Source organism: Tasmannia lanceolata, unplaced genomic scaffold, assembly GCF_043159265.1.
Source record: "Tasmannia lanceolata isolate RefF3 unplaced genomic scaffold, GAP_Taslan_0.1 ptg000048l, whole genome shotgun sequence".
NCBI lineage: Eukaryota > Viridiplantae > Streptophyta > Magnoliopsida > Canellales > Winteraceae > Tasmannia > Tasmannia lanceolata.
Window position 1 is genome coordinate 1,196,777 of NW_027518725.1, and position 25,358 is coordinate 1,222,134.

The window sequence follows — 25,358 nt, forward strand, 5'->3', positions numbered from 1 at the left end:
AGTCAAGGGGAAAGAAAGTCGAAGACTTCCAAGTCGGCCATATACACCTCTTCCCGAGCTAGGGTTTCGACTTCACTATTAGCCTATCTCCTCACATGATGGAATGAGGTGGTAAACCCCGCCACTATATCCAATATCTCATCATCAATCTACTGATCAAACCTCCGAGGATGTGCCTCACTTCCCTTCAACCACCTTATCACATTCATAGAGTCACCTTCTACAATGACCTTGTCCAAAAGCTCATGATTGATCGACTTGCTTCCTTGGTGCACCGCTCTAATTACTGGAATCGTCGATTAGATGTCCCATGTTAGTAGAGACCAATCTTTGAACCTATCTAGTTTGCTGCCTACGTTTTGCGTCTGAGTAATCAGTTTCTAATTCTAGATTTAATATAAAAAATCTTATTAATTTTAGTAAATACCAATTTACCAAATAGGGTAAAACTGGCGCTAACACCTTTCAATTTTGTAACCCGATCATGAATACATTGCGAAATTATAATCCATAATTTCATAGTTTGGGTCTTAGGCCCTCACAAGTTGGCGACTCTTTATCAAATACCTGAGAAGTAAGAATTTCTCTAACTTTGGCAAAATGAGATTCAACATTGATGGCCCTCATTATTCATACTTCAGCCTTACCCATATGAAAAAAGAAAAAAAAATATGAATTTTGATCACAATGTTTATAGTGGGTGACCTTCAGCTTTTCTACATTTAAGGTGCTATTTGAAGCTCCTAAGGAGTTTGTGTTTCAACATTGATGGCTAGACTTTGTGGGTGCTCTGGAGTGTTGTGTTCGCCGGAAAACTCCGTGCTAATAGAACTCCATTCTTCAGTGTCTTCTGTTGATGATGTTGAAGCTGTCTCTCTAAGTGGAAGTTGCCCATTGCTCCAGTATTTTACTAGTGTTAGCATCCGTTTCCACACGCTATCATTCAGTGGAGAGGCATTTCTACCATTACCTACATGGAGGCGTCGTATTTTATTGAATAAGTGAGCGAGGAAGAGCAGAAGGACAATGGTAGAAATGGCCCCTGTAATAAGGAAGAGCCCCCAGAAGTTGCTGAGGCTTAGGCTCTAGGTGCTAACTTCGGTCGTCGAACATTTGGAGAAAGAGGAGAGCAAGTTGTTTTCTAGTTGTCTTATTTTTCCATTCTCTAATAGTTCTAAGATTGCAGTAGAAATGTCAGTGGCTAGTGGAGAACCCTGTTGGAATACCTGCCAATTCAAGGAAGAGAAAGCTTAGCTGCTTCATGTAGATGCATGAGGAATGTAATCATTTTATAAAGTGGAATAGTCCAGAGAATAGAATTCATATATACTAGATCATCAACTGATAGTTTAATTTAAGATTTTGAGATTGTTAAAGTATAAAAGATAAATAACGCCTTTCTCCAACAGCTTAAGCTTTTGGAGAAGTTGGTAAGTTAACAGAGATGAAGAGGAGAAGTTGGTAAGTTAACAGAGACGAAGACGATATGAGGAGCAAAAGGGAGACAAGGAGAGAATATGGGTGCAAGTTTTCAAATCAAAACAAGTTGTTCACTGAGGGACGGTGTGGAGATTTTTCACATTTGTAAACCTAGATTTGATTTTTCGTCCCCAGTAAATGTTTCAAAATGATTCTCATCAAATGATTTTAACCATGTATCCAATAGTTAGCATCCAGACAGGCAATTAAAAGTTAAAACAGAAAAAGCGCCTTCTCTATTTTAACTGCAAAGTTTTGGGCCAAAGATGGGTAACTAGGATTGATCAATCATTGTGATTTTCACAGCATAACATGTGTAATCGGTAACTAGGCTGCCATCATGTGGATCATGACACGATCCACATGATGGATGGTCCAGATCATGTTCCCCACCATGCTACAATACAAATATTTGTGTTGTGATATGGTACATAATATTTGTTCTTGATGTTCTAGCGATTGATAAATTCAATATTCATTAGGAGAAGGGTACTTACAAAGCCGAATCCTCCTAAACTGTAGGTTGGGCCAGTCATGGTAAATCCTTTGCAGTACTTGGCAAGGAAAACCTTGAGATATGGGATCTCCAGAAATGCGGCCGCGATCTTTCCGCTTCGGAGCTCTTCTGGATAATCGTCGGCAGATGATATCTTCTTGATGTTTTTTGAGGAGAATTGTAGAACATCTTCCAGGTATTTCTGGACTAATCCACCGGCGCATCCAACCATTGCATTGTTCCTCCTTAACAACTCGATGTCATCGACAGTCGGTTGCAGTCGTTGGACTGTAAGCATGGATGTTAGACTGGCCGTGTAGCTTGAAGTCAATATCAAGACCACGAATAGCCACACCACGATCACTACTCGAGAGAAGTTGCTACGGAGTCTCTCCCCTAACGATACGATGAAGAAGAAGAAAAGGATGAGAATTTTTAAATTGTTAAATTTTCTTTCTAATGAAAATAACAAAAGAATGTTTATGATTCTAATGCGAAAGAAGATTATTTTCTTGAGGTTGGACCTGTAGCTCAATTGGTCTATATAAATTCTCACCTCAACCAATTGAGCTATTCATCATCCCATCCTTGATATTTGAGAAGCTGTTGTTGGATCGTTGGATCAAATATCAAGGGTGATACTTCCATTGTACCACCTTTACGTGTTTGTACGCCCATTCATCATATAATTTCTCATCATAAATACACTAGAGGGCGCTGTCCCAAGTCAAAAAAGGGGGGAATATACCACTTCCCCCCCTTTTTTTACTACACGCATATATACAAGTTTACCATATAAAAACTCATAATAATTACAGTCAAATTCCAGGTGATAATACATACTGTGTGCAAAGAAGAGAGTGGAGAAGGTGAACCAGAGCATGGTACCAAGCTGGCTCCGCCATGGCCCCCGAAAATCAGGGTTCTGTCTGTGCTCCAAGAACCACACGACGAACCCCGTGTACACAAAGATGACACCCGTCACCACCCACATGGGCTTCGTGAATGGTCTCATGAACAACCATGCCTTCCGCGAACCTTCCTCCTTAACTGTGACCAGCATCGAGATCCCTGACTCGATGTATGGCTGAGTGAATTCAACGTATCGAGAGCGTTTGGCTAGGATCGTAAAGTCGCCCGCCAAGGCATCAAAAGTCTGCCAAAAATTTGTCATTTTTAGGGTTAAAAACACATAATACAAATTTGTATTATTAATATTGACAATTTCAGTCCGATGAGACGTGGCATCGGGAAATAATTTTTGGAAAATGTTTTCTTAGTAATTAAATATGAAAAATGTACGGTTCAACTAGACTTCGATAATGTGTGACAAGAATGATGTCCCAGTAAACGATATGCTATTATAGCTAGAGAAATTATATGATGAAGGGGCGTGTTTACGTAAAGGTGGTACGATGGAAGTACCACGCTTGATATTAGATCCAATAGCAGCCTTTCAAAAAGTGAGCTGCTGTTGGATCAATTATCAAGGATGGGATGATGAGTGCGGGTTTGTACGCTCTTTCATCATATAATTTCTCTACGATAGTATATGGAGAGAGAGAGAGAGAGAGAGAGAGAGAGAGAGAGAGAGAGAGAGAGCATACGTGTAGGGAAATTCCTAAGGCTATGTTTGGATGCGGGACATTGGTTCGGTGAGAAGCGGAATAAGACATCAAAGGGGAGGAGACAAGCATTGGATTTGTCCAGAATTACCTCTCGAAGAATAGTGAGATAAACTTACAGTTGTGTTTGGTTGCGTGGCATAGACTCGGAGAGTAGTAAAAAAAGTTGAGGAGTTATTACCAATATATATATATATATATATATATATATATATATATATATATATAGAGAGAGAGAGAGAGAGAGAGAGAGAGAGAGAGAGAGAAAACGGTTCCTACACATATGTGTAGATAAGTTATCTACACACTAGCTTAACATACAGTGGGGGCCACATTATTTAGGTGATCCAAACCATTCATTTTTAAGGCCCTCACATAGATAGGGTGTCCACAAAAAATCAGATCCATAGGATCATCCTAACCATTCGAACTGTGGAAGCAAAAAATGGACTAATTTGTAAAGGTTTAAAGACATCCATTTTACCTCTACAAATCGTAGGGTTGGGATGATCCTATGGATCTGATTTTTTGTAGACACCCTATCTATGTGAGGGCCTTTAAAATGGATGGCTTGGATCACCCAAACAATGTGGGCCCCCACTGTATTTTAAGCTAGTGTGTAGAGAACTCTCTACACATATGTGTAGGAACCGTTTTCTCATATATATATATATATATATATATATATATATATATATATATATATATATATATATATGAGAAAAGTGTTCCTGAGCAGTTGCCCAGGGAGGTCCCTGCGCTTAAGTGGCTTAAAAAGCCACCAGTTAGTCACTTTTGTAGACCCCGCAAAGGTGGATCCACTATACAAACCAACCGATGGCTTTTTAAGCCACTTAAGCGCAGGGAAGCTCCCTGCGCAGGAACACTTTCCTCATATATATATATATATATATATATATATATATATATATATATATAAGGAAATGTTATCAGCACTACTGTAATTTGTTGAGGCCACTCCTCACTTTATTAAAAGTACGGTATTGGCCCACACCATAGGATGATCGAAACTGTCCATTAGATGGGCCACAACCTATATATAGAGAGAGAGAAAAGTGTAGCTACACATACGTGTAGCTAACTTAGCTACACCGACGGCTTAAAATACAGTGGGCCCCACATTGTTTGGGTGATGCAAACCATTCATTTGATGGGCCCTCACATAGATAAGGTGTGCCCAAAAAATCAGCTCCATAGGATCATCCCAACCCTACGATTTGTGGAGGCAAAAATGGACGTGTAAAAACCTTCACAAATCTGTCCATTTTTGCCTCCACAGTTTGAAGGGTTGAGATCATCCAATGGAGCCGATTTTTCGGGCACACCCTATCAATGTGAGGTCCTATCAAATGAATGGTTTGGATCACCCAAATAATGTGGGCCCACTGTATTTTAAGCCGTCGGTGTAGCTAAGTTAGCTACATGTATGTGTAGCTTCACTTAACTCATATATATATACACACACACACACACACACACACACACACACACACACACACACACACAGAGGCACATTTCTAAAATTTCTCAAACCAAAATTCCCTATTTTTGGTAGAATTTGGTTTAAAAGTGAGAAAGAGATGAGATGAATGCCGTATGGGTAGGGGTGGCAAAATTGGCCGAACCGAACTGGAACCGAGCCTAAACCGAACCGAAAATTCGGTTTCGGTTTGGTTCGGTTTGGGGATCCAACCGAACCGAAACCGAATATTTCCAATTATTATGAGTAAGGGGTGGCAAAAATGGCGGAACCGAACCGAAACCGAACCAAAAATTCAGTTTTGGTTCGGTTTTGGTTTGGTAAAACCAAACCGATTCAAATTTCGGTTCGGTTCGGTTTGGGGGTCGAACCGAACCGAAACCGAACCATTGCCACCCCTACATATGGGTAGACAAGCAATGATTATGTCAGAAACATGTTCGACGAGTCTCGTGGAATTTCAGTGCAATATAGGCAATCAAACGAGGAATTGGTTGTACTCTTTCAAAATTCCAATAGATGTTGAGTGTTTGTGCAACAAAATGAACCAACCCTATATGTGAATTTCTTTAGTAGGTAATTGGAACGGACAAGAATCACCTTAAGCAAATGATATTGCCATAGGCATTCCAGCATTTCCACCCCCTTTTGGTTTCCTTCTCCTAAAAATTTCAACTTATAAGTGAACGACAAACAAAAATTGTGGAAATTAGGGTTGCAACTAGTGTGGGGTTTTCAAGAACCCTACCTTGCTTGAGAAAATATCATGGGTTGGGTCAGGGTTTTTGTCGGAAAGTCCAAGATTCATAAACCTGACCCTACCTGAAATAATTTCCCAGGTCAAGTAGGCTCTGGTCAGTTCATTTTTCATCTGTACTAATTCTACGTTTCGAATATGTGGCATGAATGATATGCCAATAAGTGATAGTACAAGGTATGATTCAACTAACAGATCAAGCTTTAGAAATGATTTTGCTATGAAGAGAGCTTTCATGGAACTAACGGATTGGACTTTGGAGTTTGGTGGAATGAAGGAGATTAAAGAAGTTTGATGGAACATGAATGTTTGCCAAGAGGTGGCACCTTATTTGAGTCGCGCAACAAAGGCGCGATGGCATGGAAAGAATTTGTCTCATCAGTGTTGGAGTAAGCATTGGTCAATGGATTTGCTTGAAGCTTAATCAATGAAAGAGCAGCAACCGTCAGTATGAATGGGTTGGCGTGTTCCAACAACCCATTGATGTGGGAGATCGGAAGTGGCAGAAGAGAAGTTGGACATGATCCATTGCCATGTTGGCTGAACAGATGATGGGTTATCAGATGGCCCGAGGGCTTGTAATGGTAGAGGGTTGGCTTGCTGGCAGAGGCCTTCCCCAAGAGATGAGGTTTTGAACGTGTCAGTCCCTGAGAAATTTACAGAGGTGAATTTGCTTACTTAGTGTGATGACATAACCAGTTTGACGGACTAGCAGTATGCTCTTTGGGGTGAAGATGAGGCACCGAGGAACCACGATCAAGGTATCCGATCCACTATGAAAGGAAGAGAGTGGAGCGCATGGGAAGGAGGGATGTGATACTTGGGGCCAAGTTTGCAGGGTGAAGGCGTTTGCGACCTCGAAGGACTGAAGGGGCATACTCGGGGTGAAGAGCTAGGCATTGACTGAAGTACTTGGATGGCAGTTCACAATCGGGAAATTGAACATGAGAGATGCTCTTGTCATAAAGACCTTGGTTCGGGTACCAGGGCTGCTTAGATCGACGACAGGTTTGTTGCGTTGGTATGGGACAATGTAGTGATCTTAGATGGTATGTGGGCAGACTGTGTTGGTATGGGACAACATGGTGTGTTTGTGTGTTTCTTGTTACTTTGGAATTTCAGTGTTGAAGAAGACCGAAAGGGCAGTTCAATCTGAATGATGGAGGATTTGGGTGGTTAGCAGTGTGAGTGTTGGCATCGGGTGCCCAAGGAGTCCATTGGTGGCATAAGGGTTGATAAGTCTGATGAAGTAAGTTGCTTTGAGCGAAGAATGAAAGACTAAGCGTTCCGATGAGAGGTCCCGATGTAAGCGGGACTGATGTGCTGGTCCCTTTGTTTGGGAATGCTGGTGGCTTCCCATGGTTTGTTTGCACTTTACTGGTGGCAAGTGCTGATCCCAGAAGGGGATGTTTGGCCTCAGGAGGAGGCGAGACTGATGTGGTCGTCCTTTTGTTTGGGAATGCTGGTGGCTTCCCGTGGTTGGTTTGCAGTTTGCTGGTTGCACGTGCTGAACTTGGCCGAAAGTGAGGCAAGTGTTGTGCTTAAAGTGGTGGCACATTCAGGAAGAGACGAAAGGGTGCAAGTTGGCTGTTTCATAAGACTGCTCCTAAAGGAAGCTCGGGTGCAGCTGAAGAGGAACTTGAGAGTAGATTGAGAAAAGGATTCAAGTCTAGTTGCTCTGCCCTTATGGAGTTTGGTGGAGTGCTTAGAACCATCATCAGTGTTTGTAGGGATATTCAGAAAACTTTCGCATAGTTTGATGGAGTCCGAGAAAACCATCGATATTAAGGGTAACTCAAGGAGATTTGATGAGGCAGTGGTTGGCAGAACTTGGGGCACAAGGATCTCAAGTCATTGCTATTGTGGAGCTGAGTTTCAAAGTGGGCTCAATGTTGAAGAGGGCGTTGACGTTATCAGGTGGGGGAGTGTCACGGGGAAACAGTTCAGCTCCCCAATCCAGCTCATCTCGTTGCATCTTGGTGCCAACTCGCCTCGTCTCGTTGCATCTGTGAAGTAGTTGCTAAGAGAACCTTCGATGGGCACTCCTGGTTGAGTGGGTTGGTTGGCCAAACTCTTTAGGTGGATTGGCCCTATGGCATGCTGACTCCTCCCCTGATAGGCCTAACAGGTGTGGGCCGGAACCTTAGCAATTTGCTTGTGGGTTGTAAGAGGATTTGCGTGAGGCACATAGTAGGGAATCCTAATACAGCTCATGTGTGTGCCCTAAGAGCTTTGGGTGCGGACTGTGAGTTTCCAAAGGGATGCTCTCGTTTCTTTAGTCAAGGTGCGGACTGCGAGCTATGGGTACCGATTTATATTTAATAAATCAGTAGGGGTCCCCGTTAAACCCCAGCTTACCCATAAAAAAAAAGAGGATGGGGCCCAAAGACAATGCATGTTGGGTTGGGTTCCCACATGCATTGCGCATACAGACCGGTGCGGGGGCTCGCTATATCCTTTGTCTTCTGGACCGTGGTACGTCTTATGGGTAGGCTAATCTCTAGGTCTTCCATGAGTTCATACCGGATGACCTCGGTTGCTCCCGTGAGGTTTACACCGTGCGGATTAGTCCAAGGGGCATCTTGCTTCTTGGATGATCAAACCTTTGTGCTTGGCTGATTGGGGTGTGGCACAATGCCGCATTCCTTAGTGGGTTTCGACTATCCAAATGGTCCCTCGATGTGGTCCAAGCTAAGTTCATAGTGTGCTTTGATAGTTGGTATCAGATGGGTATCAAGTGACAAATCAGGGCAGGTTGTGAATGCAAGAGCCTGTCAAGGAGCCGTGATAGAATTGGTGTCTGTGCTTGGCATAGTTGCAGCAAGTGGCAATGTTTGTGGCTATGGCAATTCACAGCTCCAGTAAATTGTGAAACTAACAGTTTACTCCCAAAGCTTAAGCTTTTGGAGTAAAGTGGTATTTTCACATGGTATTTGTGCAAATGCCAGGGTTCAAACCTCCCAGATAGCAAAAATCCACATGCAATGGGCAAAAACCCAAAAGAGGGACCACATGTGCCACGTGTAGGCTAACCCTAGAAAGAGGGGCCACACGTGAGGGGGAGTGTTAAAGTATAAAAGATTAAATAATGCCTTCTCCAATAGCTTAAGCTTTTGGAGTAAAGTGGTAGTTTCACAATTTTTACATTGAAAGAAACGAAGCCTAAAAGGGAAGAAGCTGTATTAGAAATGGAATCATCACCTTGAAATAGACCTCTTTGACGAGATCACCGAATGTGCCATAGTAGGGTACGAATTCGTGAGGCAGATTGTAGGGTAAGGATTTCAAAGCCTCTTCAAAAATGTCGATGCTAAACCCCGAAACTGAACCATTCTCCACCTTAACAAAATGTTTGAAGGATGCGTTGCCGGGAACACCGATCCTCAGTGGCTTTGCATCCATCGCAACTACCCACCCTCTAGGGATCAAGGTTTCCCCCCCCGGGCCACAGAACCTTCCCTTTCAATCTCCCTCCACCTCCCCCAATTGCACTCTTCGAAAAACCGAATTCCGAGGACCAGAATTCGAGTTCTCTATAGCTCTTTCCAAACACATTAATAATCTGAAAACTCATTGTACCCGCTAATTCCTTGTCTTTGAAATTGATTTTTCTACTCAATCCGCTGAAATTGCTTGATAAGATACCTTCTACTAACTCCTCACCCCCAGTTGAATTCCTCTCTATTGTCCGACCCACAGCCCAAATGGAATCATAAGCACGTAGAGCAAAGATTCCTGGGTCAGGATTCTCTTCTTCTTCTGAGTAGTCCAATTGGAATTTTCGTCGGATTCTGGTTTTAAAAACTCGAAATTCGTTACGGGTTTCTGAGAAGTAGGTCTTGACTCCCACAACACCTTGCATCGTTGAGATGACAGATGAGTTAAAGGAATCAAAGAGACTTGTGATACTGTCTGTAATAATCCAAACGTAACCTTTTTCCATCATTCCTATTTGCTTCGCCTTGGCGAAGAGACTAGCGGCGAGCTCTAAGGATGAATGCAAAAGGATAAAGACTCTGCATTGCTTGCTCTTCAGCTTGTCCAGCTGTTCTAGAATAGAAATTCCTGGATCAGTTAAAGAGGCCAATGGGGGGAGAACCAATTGATTTTCGATCTCCGAATCCACACCTCGGAGGGCGTTAGAGAGAAGTGTAATGGCTCCGGTATCGCCTCCAAAGGTGTTGTCTTCATATATCGCTGTCACTGTCCGCCACCCATACCTGTTGATCAATAAAAGACTAAGTAACACCGACTCTAACCGCTTAAGCTTTTGGAGTAATTGGTTGTTTCACATGGTATCAGAGCTAAAGGTTTCGTGTTCAAAACTCAACAACTCCTTGTTATTAAAAAGGGGATGAGTTTTCCACACACGCCCTCTAGGATTATGTGCCCTACTTTTAACGTGATTTTGATGTCAAAAGTGTTAAAGTCTGCCCACAATACATGTTAAAAAGGGGGCGCATTATCCTACAGTGGGCGTGGAAAAATCATCTCCCTACTAAAAATCCATATGTTCGGCAAACCTAAAAGAGGAGCCACAAGTGAGGGGGAGTGTTGAAGTATAAAAGATTAATTAACACCAACTCGAACGGCTTAAGCTTTTGGAGTAATTGGTTGTTTCACAACACATACCTGCCTATGATGGCGGCAATGCAATCCATCTCTGCAAAATTATTTTTACTCATCAGAACTAAGAACGGCCATCTTGCCGCCATCAAAGGTGGGGTGATGGAAGCTGTTGTTATGGAGATTACTGCGACTTGTTCTCGGTTTCCTGCATCAGCCACAAGCACAGCTTCCTCCCATGATGCAATGCCCACGATCACTTGAGCTTGCTGGTTCTTGATGAGATCTTCCGCTGCATTCACAGTTGGAAAATTTCTTCACTATAAGATAGTACATGAGAACTCTCACACATGACAATTAATAAATAAGGGGATTTTTAAGGATTAGGCCCTTGCTTTGCAAAATTATTGCTAAACAATGGTCAAAGAATTCATATTTTCCAAAGGCTACAAATGTTGGCACCACCATGTTTTAATAATTGCACAAACTCAATGTTGTACAAACTCAATGTTGGCACTACCATGTTTTAAAATGGAGTTGAAGAGAGAAGAAATAGGACAATTCGAGAAATGACTAGGACAGTGTTACATCATGAATAAGGTTCGGATTAGACCAATCCTGAAGAAAACACCCTACTGTATTTTTAAAAATATGTACACATATAATGCATATTTTTTGAAAAATGACTTGGTCCCACTTTATTCGAAGATTCAAACTGTACATTTGTTAGGCTCCAACATAAATAGGTCTTGCCCAAAAAATCGTCTCCATAGGATGATCCTAACTCTTTAATATGTAGAGATTTGTGTGGGACTTTCTAGGGACCATCTCAGAAGGCATTTCACGGAAGGGTTGTTGCATGAGACAGCCGCTACCTTGGATGACTAAAATGATAAAAGTAGAGATTTGTATGGGACTTGCTAGGGACCATCTCAGAAGGCATTTCACGGACGGGCTGTTGCATGAGACAGCCGCCACCTTGAATGAATTAAATGAATAGGACAAAATTTGTTGAAAAGTGAGCCTATGTAGCCGCTCTCATGCAACAGCCGGCCCGCGAAATGCCGTCTGCGATGGTCCCTAGCAAATCCCGATTTATATACAGCGCTCCCCTCTACAAATCAGAGGGATAAGATCATTTAGATGAATTTTGGGGCACAACCTGAGTCCAAACAAGTTAATGGTCTGGAGCTTCGAACAAGGTAGGCTATACCGACTCACGGCTGCCATATAATATCATTCATTTATTGGGTCCTGTTAGACCGAAAATCGGTAACAGGTACGACAGTGACGTAAGAGCTGAGCTGGATGACCAGAGGAGCGGAGTCCTGAGGGACCGGAGTGAGGGGAGCGAAGTGGCTGAGTCCTGCTATGAGGGCTGAGTCCTGCACAAGGCAAGCGAGGTCAGAAGACCAACCCGGGTTTTACTCCGGACAGGCCCTTCGACACTCAAGTCAGTATGAGCAGGAGTGCAGAGCTAGTCTTAAGAGTTTTGGGTGGAGAGGGTTTTTTGCATTACCCGTTGGTTTGAGCTTTGAACCCCTATTTATAGGGGAAAACCTAGTGAGGTGTCCAGGACAGGTGTCCTGGACAGGTGGCGGCCTGTGAGAGGCTGGAGTTCACCTACTCTAGGACAGGTGGCGGCCTGTGAGAGGCTGGAGCTCACCTACTCTGGGACAGGTGGCGGCCTGTGAGAGGCTGGAGTTCACCTACTCCAGGACAGGTGGCGGCCTGTGAGAGGCTGGAGCTCACCTACTCTGGGACAGGTGGCGGCCTGTGAGAGGCTAGTGCTTTACACCCCATCAGTTGCCCCCCAGTTTTCCAAGTCATTGAGTGACTTGGGAAAGTGTGGTTGATCGCTTATCTAGATGGGCAGGTGTTGTGTGGAAGTTAATCTGGGAGTTCAGTCCAGAGATCCAGTCCAGAGTCCGGAAAGAAGATAAGTTTGGAGGTCCAGTCCGGAGTCCAGCTGGATTTGAATCTGGAGGTCCAGTCCGGAGTCCGGCTGGAAACAAGTCTGGAGGTCCAGTCCGGAGTCCGGCTGGAAACAAGCCTGGAGGTCCAGTCCGGCGCTCGGCTGGATTTGAGTCTGGAGGTCCAGTCCGGAGTCCGGCTGGATTTGAGTATGGAGGTCCAGTCCGGAGTCCGGCTGGATTTGAGTCTGGAGGTCCAGTCCGGAGTCCGGCTGGAAACAAGTCTGGAGGTCCAGTCCGGCGTCCGGCTGGATTTGAGTCCGGAGGTCCAGTCCGGAGTCCGGCTGGATTTGAGTCCGGAGGTCCAGTCCGGAGTCCGGCTGGAAACAAGTCTGGAGGTCCAGTCCAGCGTCCGGCTGGATTTGAGTCTGGAGGTCCAGTCCGGAGTCCGGCTGGATTTGAGTCCGGAGGTCCAGTCCGGAGTCCGGTTGGATTTGAGTCTGGAGGTCCAGTCCGGAGTCCGACTGGATTTGAGTCCGGAGGTCCAGTCCGGAGTCCGGCTGGAAACAAGTCTGGAGGTCCAGTCCGGCGTCCGGCTGGATTTGAGTCCGGAGGTCCAGTCCGGAGTCCGGCTGGATTTGAGTCCGGAGGTCCAGTCCGGAGTCCGGCTGGAAACAAGTCTGGAGGTCCAGTCCGGAGTCCGGCTGAAAAAACAAGTCTGGAGGTCCAGTCCGGTGTCCGGCTGGATTTGAGTCTGGAGGTCCAGTCCGGAGTCCGGCTGGAAACAAGTCTGGAGGTCCAGTCCGGCGTCCGGCTGGATTTGAGTCTGGAGGTCCAGTCCGGAGTCCGGCTGGATGTGAGTCCGGAGGTCCAGTCCGGAGTTCGGCTGGATGTGAGTCCGAGGTCCAGTCCGGAGTCCGGCTGGATTTGAGTCCGGAGGTCCAGTTCTTCATCGGCTGGAAACAAGTCTGGAGGTCCAGTCCGGCGTCCGACTGGATTTGAGTCTGGAGGTCCAGTCCGGAGTCCGGCTGGAAACAAGTCTGGAGGTCCAGTCCGGCGTCCGGCTGGATTTGAGTCTGGAGGTCCAGTCCGGAGTCCGGCTGGATTTGAGTCCGGAGGTCCAGTCCGGAGTCCGGCTGGGAACAAGTCTGGAGGTCCAGTCCGGAATCCGGCTGGAAACAAGTCTGGAGGTCCAGTCCGGCGTCCGGCTGGATTTGAGTCTGGAGGTCCAGTCCGGAGTCTGGCTGGATTTGAGTCCGGAGTACGGAGATCCAGTCCGGAGATCCAGTCCGGTTGTCATTTGGAGGTATGCGTCATATCCAGTCTGGAGTACGGAGATCCAGTTCGGAGATCCAGTACGGAGTACAGAGATCCAGTCCGCAGATCCAGTCCGGTTGTCATTTGGAGGTACGCATCATGTCCAGTCCGGAGTACGGAGATCCAATTCGGAGATCCAGTACAGAGTACGGAGATGAACTGAATTTTGTCCTGTAGCGAGACGCGTCATATCCAGTTCGGCTTGAGATGAACTGAATTTTGTCCTGTAGCGAGACGCGTCATATCCAGTTCGGCTTGAGATTAACTGAATTTTGTCCTGTAGCGAGACGCGTCATATCCAGTTCGGCTTGAGATTAACTGAATTTTGTCCTGTAGCGACACGCGTCATATCCAGTTCGGCTTGAGATGAACTGAATTTTGTCCTGTAGCGAGACGCGTCATATCCAGTTCGGCTTGAGATGAACTGAATTTTGTCCTGTAGCGAGACGCGTCATATCCAGTTCGGCCTGGGATGAACTGAATTTTGTCCTGTAGCGAGACGCGTCATATCCAGTTCGGCTTGGGATGAACTGAATTTTGTCCTGTAGCGAGACGCGTCATATCCAGTTCGGCTTGGGATGAACTGAATTTTGTCCTGTAGCGAGACGCGTCATATCCAGTTCGGCTTGGGATGAACTGAATTTTGTCCTGTAGCGAGACGCGTCATATCCAGTTCGGCCTGGGATGAACTGAATATAGCGCGATCTGCTAAAAGACAAAATTGAATTTGTCTTGTAGCGAATCACATCGAGTCCTGGTCGGGGTGAGATGAAGTGAATTTTGTCCTGTAGCGCTTTGCGCTTGTGGACCCCGATCCGAGAGAGGCGGGGGGACGGGCCCCCACGCGAGTCTCTAGATCATCCACGTGAAGGAGAGCCCCACCAAGGAACTCTCGAAAGAGTGCCCCTCACAGCATGAGCGGCGATGTGAAGTGAGATACCTCTCGATTCGGGGACTAACCCGGATTCGAGACGCACCTTAAACAAAGAAAGAGTCGCCATCCAAGGAAGTGGGCCCTGGATCCCATGCTGTGCTCTGTCGCAACAGATAACCAGAGATATAAAAGGTCCGTGCCTGATGACGAATGGGGAAGGGATTAGGCGCCCCCGATTCGCCCAAGTGCGAGCACCTGGTCTCTTATGCCATTTATTATTAATTTTGAAGAGTTTTGGGCAAAAATCATGTGAAATGGGAACGAATATCCCCGAGATAACGTCTAGCTAATCATGCATATCTCGGAGATGAATAAGAAGCACACACAAAAACAAATGAAAGATATGACACATAAGAATAGCTAGGTTATGCGTGCCATGCCTAGTTGGTGTCTATGTTCTGATGGGCAAACGCATGCATGCTACAGCTAAAGGTATAGGATATGTACAGGAAAGTAAGAAAACACAGCAAAACATACAATATGACAAACCCTAGACTCCAATGCGATAATTGACTCGGACCAAGATGGCCATCCATCTTAGCTGCACTACGTATCCCGGCCTCGGGAAGAATCAGAGCCAACGTAGTTCGGCGACCTATGCTAAACTACAATGCCTAACCCTCTAGGACTGCTATCCTAGACTCGATCAACTAGACCTGACTAGTTTTTAAAGCTTTCTGGACCATTACTTAAGTTCGAGTGAATGGTAATTTTTAGGACTCCCTATATGCCCTAACTAATGCAAGTGGACCCTACACCCTATGTGTGACTAGGTTGTGCGTCCTAAGGAAAATCATGGGCTATCTAAGCGCATTCTAATCTAGTCATCGGCTCGACTAAGTGTCTAACCGACCACGACCTGAGGCCTCCTAACTCTAGGGACACTCACACGACCAGGCATGACAAATCCACAAGATCAGGACAGACTCCTAACTATAAGACACCCCAAACGCCTAGGACAGACTCCTAACTCTATGAGAAGATCTTTTGAAAATTGTTTGCAAGGTTATTTTGAAGAATTTTTGTATTTTGGGAAGATTTGAAAGCTTATGGAAGTTTTTGAAATTTGTGAAAGTTGCGAAGTTGTGAAGTTGTGGAGATTGCGGAAATTGTGGAAATTGTGAAAGATTGTGAAAGATTGTGAAAGATGGTGAAAGATTGTGCAAAAATGGTGTGTGAAAATAGTGTAAAAAGAAAGGGTGACTGGACTCAGGATGCCAGCAGCACGCCTGAGCTGCCTACGTACCCCTCAGCTAGGGATCAAGCCATCCGTAGTTCGGACTAGATTTTCCTAACTACACTTCTAATGACTCGAGATTTTTGAGATTTTTTTAGTTTTTCAGATGTTTTTGATGTTTTTTTGACTCAAGAGGATAGAATCTTACCATCATAAGGGTAGGACAGACTCCTGATATCCCACAAAGGTTGGACAGCATCCTATGCTTTGCGGGAAAAAAAGAACAGAATCACGACTCTGCAAGGGTTGGACAGCATCCTATACCTTGCAGGAGCGGATAAAATCACATGACTTGATGAGGGGTTCGACAGAATCCCAACCCCTATGATGACAGGACAGACTCCTGAAAGACAGAAGGACTGACTCCTATGCTGAAGACTGACTATGAAGGATGGAAGGACAGACTCCTAGACTCTCTATGACAGACTCTAAAAAGGAAGAAATCCCTTAACCTACGAAAACTCTAAGGCAGGAAGGGAAAGGGTTGGCTCAAGATACGTTCCGTCATAGCCTGGTGTTACCCCAAATGTTTTAGGCTAATCTTCAACAAAACACTGAAACCATTCCAACTCAAATTACCAACTAGCCATTTGAATCATTTGAGGAAAAAAAGTTGGGTGCTGCCTAAACCATGATTATCTGCTATGTATGACTTGTACCCTTTAATCTTAGACAAAGCAATCACAAATGTAAATGGAAAACTAAACACAAGGCCAAGACTATGTACTTTATGCTTTTGATACACGACACCCATAGCAAAGTGTACAGGAAATCAGGGGAGAAAGGGACTTTTCTCTGGTTCCTTGTTGATCATAAGAAACAACTCCCATGGTTACAACTGATGTAACCAATCTGACTATTTTTATTTTTTTTTTATTTTTTTTAAAATCTCAGTGATCCGAATACTAAGAAGAAGAGGAAAAATAGAATAAAATGGGAATGGAATTCAGACCACTTGAAAGTAGTGAAGAAGGAAGTATACCCCAAAGCCACACATATTACCTAATGGAAATTATTGCCAGAGCTAGCGATGACGATCGGGGCTTCGAGAGTGGCAACCGGAGATGCAATCGCAACCGCTGGATTTAAGGATAAATGATCAGGTTTAGGAATCCCGGCCGAACCCTTCACTTCTTCCCTTCTTTTTATAATTTCTTCTTCAAACCTCAACTCACGGTTCTTCTTTCTTCTTTTCTTAAAACTGTGTGTGTGTGTGTGTGTGTGTGTGAGAGAGAGAGAGAGAGAGAGAGAGAGAGAGAGAGAGAGAGAGAGAAGGAGAGAGATATAGATCAGACCCCCTTCTTCATCTCGATTGAGTAGAGTTGCCGAGGTCACCTGAGTAGAATTTCACAAAGGGTTTTGGTATAAGGGTTCAAAGCATGTTTGGAATATGGGAGCTGGGCTGGTGATGGGGTGGTGGAGATGAAGATTCAAGGTGGGAGTGGAGGTGGTGGTTGGTGATGGGGTGGTGGATTTTGGGTTTTCAAAGTGGGTTAGCTGGGTCGGATTCCATGAGGGTTTGAAATGGGTTTCAATGGGATAGCAGCAGAGGAGGTTGATGAAGGAGATGGGTGGCTGTGGAGGAGGTTCGGTGGAGTAGTTGCGGAGGTGGAAGAAGGTGGCCGGCCGGAGTTGGGAGAGGCGGCCGGAGGTTTTTTTTTTTTTAAAAAAAAGGGTTCCACAGATGTGGGTTTTAAAATGGGTTTTGGGTAGGGATGGGGGTAGAGAGGGGTTTGGACGTGAAAATATAGGGGATAGAATGGGGGGAGATGGTGGCTCGGATTCCGGTGGGCTACCGGCCGGAGAAGGAGGCCGGAGCTTCTTCTTCTTCTATTTTCTTTTCTTTTCTCTCCTCTGCTCTCTCGATCTCTTTTTTTAAATGGGTTTTGTGTTGGCTGATGCGTGGAGATTAGTGGTGGTGAAGGTATGGGTGGTGGAGAAAATCTGCAGAGGTGGTGGTCTGTGGTGGTGGAGGGTTGGATCGAAGGTGGGGTGGCTGTGGGAAGTTGCAGAGATGGGGTGGAGGTGGTGGTTGAAATGATGAAAATGGGGTTGGATTTGCAGACATGGCTAGGAAGGAGATGGTCGATGGTCTGTGGTGGTGGTGAGGGTGGCTTGGGTTTTCAAAAATGGGTTTTGAGAGAGGATGGCTGAGGGGGTTTAATGGGGGTTGGGGAAAAGCAATGAGGTGGAGGAGAGGGTTTCGGTGGGTTTCGGTGGCTGATGGTGGTGGTGGGTGGTGGCGGTTGTCGGGTTTTTGCCGACGGCAAGAGGGATGGCTGGCCGGAGATGGGGGTTATGTAGGGTGGAGAAGATGGGCGGCTGGTGGCGGTGGAATGGGATGAAAATGAGGAGGGAGGGGGAGGTAGTGGCGGCCATGGATGCTTGGGTGGCCGGCGGGAAGGTGGTGGCCGGCGGGAAGGTGGTGGCCGGCGGTTGGAGATGGATATGTTGTAGAGATGGGATGGGAGATGGAAAAAGGGAAAAATGGTGAATGGAGGACGAAGATGGAGCTCCGGCTCCTTCTCTCTCCCTCTCCCTCTCGGTTTTCTCTGCTTCCCCCTTTCTTTCTTTTTTTGCAAAAAATCCATCTCTTGGTGAAAAACCCTAGCCGAGCCTTATATTCGAAAGAGAGGTGATATATTTCACCCCCTTCTCTGCCCTGGAACAGCCCCTCTTAATATATTTGACTACTCTTTTTAACCTAAAAGGGGGGTGGTCCGGGTAGAAAATAGGGTGGAAATTTTCTTCTCTTCAAATGATCCTAACCCTCTAATTCGATCCAATGGCCACTAAGGGTTGCTTACAACCAAAGTAATACCAGACTTACAAACTTACCCTTGTAAAGATAGCAAATCCCCTTTTCGCCCTGAAGAAAGAACATGATATCAACACACCAGATTTTGATATTCACACCAATTTAGCTCGTCTTGTCTGCCATTTCTCACTCGACTTCCGCAAAATTTTGCAGGCACATTCCTTGGGGTTATGACAATCTTTTGGGAGTTTTGTACCAACTAATGAATACAATGGATTGGTAAAAATTCAGGTTCTCTCCTCATTTGGACCCACTTTCTCAAAATTTTATTCAACTTCATGAGTTTTTTATTCGACTTTGGGGATTTTAGGGCCTTGTCAAAATGGGGTGTCTACAGATGCCCCTCTTTGGCAGAGTGTGCTTGTCGCACGGAAGCCAAAGCCGAGCAGACAACACATTTTGACTGGCCCAAGATTTCAAACGGAAGGGATGCAAGGGGGTGACGAGGTGGATCGACGAGACAGATTCTCATCGAGAGGGAATGATAAGATGAATTGACGAGACAGATTCTTGAAAAGACTACTGAGATGGACTCTCAAGGGGTAGTGAGACAGACTCTCACAAATTGCAGAATGGAATAATTAGACAGCATTATGTTAAGCCACTCAGGGATTTGGAGATTATAAAGCGGAATGATTAGACGGCATCATGATCAAACCTAAATTAGGATCTGAGAAGACAGCATCTTGACAGAGGAACAAAGCGGAATGATTAGACAGCATCATGATCAAGCCTGAATTTGGATCTGAGAAGACAGCATCTTGACAGATGAACAAGGCGGAATGATTAGACAGCATCATGATCAAACCTAAATTGGGATCTGAGAAGACAGCATCTTGACAGATGAACAAAGCGGAATGATTAGACAGCATCATGATCAAACCTAAATTGGGATCTGAGAAGATAGCATCTTGACAGATGAACAAAGCGGAATGATTAGACAGCATCATGATCAAACCTGAATTGGGATCTGAGAAGACAGCATCTTGACAGATGAACAAAGCGGAATAATTAGACAGCATCATGATCAAACCTAAATTGGGATCTGAGAAGACAGCATCTTGACAGATGAACAAAGCGGAATGATTAGACAGCATCATGATCATGCCTAAATTGGGATCTGAGAAGACAGCATCTTGACAGATGAACAAAGCGGAATGATTAGACAGCATCATGATCAAACCTGAATTTGGATCTGAGAAGACAGCATCTTGACAGATGAACAAAGCGGAATGATTAGACAGCATCATGATCAAACCTGAATTGGAATCTGAGAAGACAGCATCTTGACAGATGAACAGAGCGGAATGATTAGACAGCATCATGATCAAACCTAAACTGGGATCTGAGAAGACAGCATCTTGACAGATCGACAAAGCGGAATGATTAGACAGCATCATGATCAAACCTGAATTTAGAATCTGAGAAGACAGCATCTTGATCAGATCAACAAAGCGGAATGATTAGACAGCATCATGATCAAACCTGAATTTAGGATCTGAGAAGACAGCATCTTGACAGATCGACGAAGCGGAACGATTAGACAGCATCATGATCATTCCTAAATTGGAAATTTGATTTGAAAAATGCGTTCAAGTTTTCTCAAATCTTGATTCGTTAAAACTGATATCTCAAACATCAATGCATGCTAGGTATCTTTTATGGTCTGACTTTCGTCAGGACATAAAAGATGCCCCTAGTATAATTTCGCTTCCAGTTCAGGAGTCTTAACAAAACTCAAACTGATTCAAGCTTTCTTTTATGAAACTCGGGTTACAAAGATTTTGAAGGAACAAGAGACTGACTCTTGCTGAAAGGTCTACCACTTTTATGCCAATAGCAGGGCTCCGGGCCTCAAAGGCTTTCAAAATGCACAAGAGACTGATTCTGCCTGAAACACTTTCAATTTTCTACTAGCTGTCAGAATTTCAGGCCACAATGGCTTTCAACTTCCAAGCAGACTGATTCTGCTTGACATATCTTCAACCCCCTGCCTGTTGCAGGAATTTCAAATGGGCCTGAGAGCTCGCCACGCTTTTAGACCATGTATAGGTCATTTTGCCTTCGGGAGATGCGACCACCTGTTACCCCAGCGTTTGAAAGGATACTGGACCCAAACAGGTCATTTTGGGACACACCTGACCTGACTGAGTACATGACTTTGACTTGACAAGAATGACCTTGACAACTGCTTGACGAAGGACTTTTGGTGAGTACACAACCGAGTTACAAGACTGACTTTCAGGAAAGACCGAATCTGCTTCTTAATTTGATAATTGTTTTAAGAGGGTACAGCTTACCACTCTCGGAACTCTTTGAATACCGCGTTTTAAGGTGATTTCGCCTCTTTCTGGTATTTAGTCATGGTTATTATACCCTTTGGGTTGCTCGGTTTTAACCCCTAGCTTAGAAGAATATCAAATGAAGCCTTGCCGGCACTATTCAGACCTTGAAGTGATGCCGATACAGGTATGAAAGTCTTGCTAGCTTCTGAAATTTAGTCCTTTACGAGAAGTCACTGCCATGACCAGACTGCCCCTTTTGGGTTTTCAATCTGGCGGACCGCTTGCCTTAATTTTTGCCTGGACTGCCTGCCCTTGCAGGTTTTCCATCCAGCAGGCTCCGCACCCTGATTTTTGCCTAAGCCGCCCTTTCGGGTTTTCAACTTAGCGGGCGAATGACCCTAACTTTTGCCTAGACCGCCCTTTCGGGTTTTCAGTCTAACAGGTCTAAGACTCCATTATTATTTTTTCTTTTTCTGTTTCTCCACAAACCTTTGCCTTATCACACCAGGAGGACTTCTAGGTGGGTTAGGGTTTGAAAGAACTGAATCAGGGTGTTTGCATTGACTGGACCGAATCTGGACCCTTCCAGATAGCCTACGTACCTCCAAAGAGTGAGGATCAGGTCTGCGTAGTTCGCCCATTGGGGACTTTGGGTTGAGATTGTTTTGATTTGACTTCTTTTTTTTTCTTTTTGAAAGCTCTCTCCTTTGTTTTTTTTTCTTCTTTTCAACCGTTTTGAAAGATTTGACCGAACCCGACGTTGTCAAGTTGCCTACGTACCCTGTGGAAAGGGATCAGGTCATGGCGTAGTTCAGGCTTTGCATCTTTTATGGCGTAAGTCATAAAAGATGCCCCTGGTTTGAGGGTGACAAAGAAATTTTGATCTTGCTTATTGGCTCAAAGGGTTTGCAAACGGTCTTTGACTTTTCTCTTTTGTTTTTCAATTGAATTTTTGGATTTGAAGCTCAGATCGACCAAGGACGGCCTCCTGGTGTCTTAGGCATAATACTTTTTAAGTTGATCAAGGTTTGTGGAGAAACAGAAAAAGAAAAAATAATAATGGAGTCTTAGACCTGTTAGACTGAAAACCCGAAAGGGCGGTCTAGGCAAAAGTTAGGGTCATTCGCCCGCTAAGTTGAAAACCCGAAAGGGCGGCTTAGGCAAAAATCAGGGTGCGGAGCCTGCTGGATGGAAAACCTGCAAGGGCAGGCAGTCCAGGCAAAAATTAAGGCAAGCGGTCCGCCAGATTGAAAACCCAAAAGGGGCAGTCTGGTCATGACAGTGACTTCTCGTAAAGGACTAAATTTCAGAAGCTAGCAAGACTTTCATACCTGTATCGGCATCACTTCAAGGTCTGAATAGTGCCGGCAAGGCTTCCTTTGATATTTCTCTAAGCTAGGGGTTAAAACCGAGCAACCCAAAGGGTATAATAACCATGATTAAATACCAGAAAGAGGCGAAACCACCTTCAAACGCGGTATTCAAAGTTTTATGAACTGGGTTTCCAGAGAGTACCTAAGTTTTATGAACTGGGTTTCCAGATACAAGAGGGAGACTGAGTCTGCAAAAAGATTATATTATTCATATTAACATAAATTTAATTTACAAAATCACCTTTCATGCAAGACGATTTGACTTACTGAGTTGGTGCTGAGTGCTGCTGCTGAGAGAGGAGCCGATCAGAGCAACATTCTCACTATCTTCTGGGCATAGTGGGATGGAGATGAGGTCTTCAACGGGTTGAGTCCCCCTGAGTTCGTCCCTGACATCGAGTAGTTCGATTGGCAGTGATTCCACTGCATTTTTGCCTTTGAGTGTCATCGCATAGCACTCCCTGGATTGGGGTTGATCTCCTCGAACTTCTCCCATGCCGTTGGGGGTTATGAACTTCATCTTTTGGTGATAAGCCGAAGCCACTGCACGAATCAGGTTCTGGCCAGGCCGTCCTAGGATAGCATTATAGACGGAAGTGGCCCCTACTACCAGGAAGTTGACCATGGCGAACGCCTGGCAGGGTGGCTCTCCGACAAGGACTGGGAGCTCAATCTGCCCCTCTACTTTCACCACCTCTCCGGAGAAGCCAAACAGATCTGAGCTTGCCGGCTTCAGGCGGTCGTCGCCTATCATCATTTTCTGAAAGGCGTGATAGTATAAGATATCCGCCGAACTCCCATTGTCGACCAGGATTTTCTTCAGCTCCCAGTTGGCGACGAGAATAGTTAAGACCAGGGCGTCGTTGTGAGGCAGTATGAGGTTTGATCTGCGTCTGAAAAGGAGATCTCATTCTCCGTCTTCGACTTTTTACTGCATGTGTGCACGGCGTTGACTCGTCGTGCATATGCTTTTCGAGCAGCAGACGATGTGCCCCCAGCGGTGGGTCGGCCCATAATTGTGCCAATGACTCCCCTTGGCTGGGATCGATGCGCTTCTGGTTGTGGACTGGATGGAGGGGGAGATTGGTTCTTCGCAGGGGGTGGCTGCGGCCCTGCGGACTCTTCTCTCTACTCTCCGGTCTGTGGCCGTCACTGCGAACGTACTTTTTCAAGTAGCCCCGGCCAATTAGCTGCTCGATTTCTTCCTTGAGCTGCCAACATTCGTCTGTGTCGTGACCGTGGTCCCTGTGGAACCGACAGTACTTTGATTGGTCCCTCTTATTTCCCTTGGAGATCATTCTGGTTGGCCACCTCACGAACTCTTCACTACTGATAGCGGCCAGTATGTGTCTCCGGGAGGTGTTGAGAGGGGTGAAGTTCTCTTCCCTCCTCTGCGGGGACTTCTCTCTTCTGGGGGCCTTATCCTCCCTACGCTGCTTGGTAGGGTTCTTGTCCTCAGAGGTTCTCCTCCGAGTCGAGTCCAGGGCTGCCAGTGTTTCCTCCACTGCTATATACTCCTCTGCCCCGGCCATGAGGTCTGCCAGTGAGTGCGGATTTTGTCGAGCTACAGCCCGACAGAAATCATTAGACCTGGCACCCGCGAGGATCGCATTCATAGCTGCTGAGGGATCTAGATTTGGCACCTGAAGTGCCTCCCTGTTGAAGCGGCGGACGAATACTTTCAGGGGCTCATTATCCTCCTGCCGCAAGGCCATCAAGGATGCTGTTGTTTTCCTTGGCCTGCGGCTGCTCATGAAGTGGCGGACCAGATCCTCCCCGAAGTCCTCGAAGTTACTGACAAAGTTCAGTTTGATTCTGGAGTACCAGTCTCTTGCCGCACCAGTTAGCGTCGTTGGAAACGCTCTGCAAATGAAGTCGTCGGAGGCGCCGTGGAGGAGCATCATTGTTCTGAATGTCTCTAAATGGTCCACGGGGTCGGTAGTCCCGTCGTACTGCGGGACGGCGGGCATTTTAAACCCTCTGGGTGCTGGGGCACCCAGGACATCATCAGTGAACGGCGTTCTGCTTGAGAATGCCCTGGAGGCGGGCCGGCTCTGATCCTTCACCAGTTCCTCTATTCGGTGGTCCATTTCCTCCATTCTCTGTAGGAGCGGATCCGTTCTACGTTCCAGGGACCTGACTCTTCCCATAGATTGGCTCACCGCGGAGCCGGACTGACTCTCCGGACTCCTACGACGAGGCCGGGACTTCACTGGTGGTGCACGATCTTCATGAGCTCGGCGCCTTTGTGCAGAGCGGGACCGCGACCTTTGGCGGCGGTGAGGCTCTGTTTGGGAATGTCTCGCTGTGGGGTGATGGACTTGTCTGGTGAAGCGGTGGGTTCGATCCTCACCATGGCGCGATGACTCTCCACTGTGGATGTCTGGCCTTTCTTGGACAGATCGCGGAGCCTCTGGAGGAGGTTGTGAAGGCGTCTGAAGCAGTTGCTGGTACTGCCCAACGAGAGCTGTCATCTGTTGAAATAGAGCTTGAACTTGCTCCGGAGTGGGCAGGGGATTCATGTGCTCTGAGCTAGCAGGGTTCTGCTCAGCTGTAGCAGAGGCCGCCACCACCAGCGAGGCGATTCGTTCACTTCAGGTCCTGCGAGGCAGCACGGCTTCAATACGTGCAGCTGGTACCCGCGCATTCTTCCGCCCTGCCATTTTTGTGAGAGATCTGAACAGCTTTTAGTTCTGGGGTCCCACGGATGGCGCCAATCTGTTAGACCAAAAATCGGTAACAGGTACGACAGTGACGTAAGAGCTGAGCTGGATGACCAGAGGAGCTGAGTCCTGAGGGACCGGAGTGAGGGGAGCGAAGTGGCTGAGTCCTGCTATGAGGGCTGAGTCCTGCACAAGGCAAGCGATGTCAGAAGACCAACCCGGGTTTTACTCCGGACAGGCCCTTCGACACTCAAGTCAGTATGAGCAGGAGTGCAGAGCTAGTCTTTAGAGTTTTGGGTGGAGAGGGTTTTTTGCATTACTCGTTGGTTTGACCTTTGAACCCCTATTTATAGGGGAAAACCTGGTGAGGTGTCCAGGATAGGTGTCCTGGACA

The 25,358-nt window shown here is 45.9% G+C and overlaps 1 pseudogene across 1 annotated transcript; it reads right to left on the reverse strand.

Annotated features, from left to right (window-relative positions):
* Nucleotides 1-469: 469 nt before the first annotated feature.
* On the reverse strand, nucleotides 470-23,058 carry LOC143864445 (glutamate receptor 2.9-like; annotated as a pseudogene). Its single transcript, XR_013241159.1, has 6 exons — nucleotides 22,800-23,058; nucleotides 10,487-10,716; nucleotides 9,060-10,125; nucleotides 2,819-3,131; nucleotides 1,977-2,371; nucleotides 470-1,226 (listed from the first exon to the last, which is right to left on the reverse strand). The product of XR_013241159.1 is annotated as a glutamate receptor 2.9-like (transcript).
* Nucleotides 23,059-25,358: the final 2,300 nt, after the last annotated feature.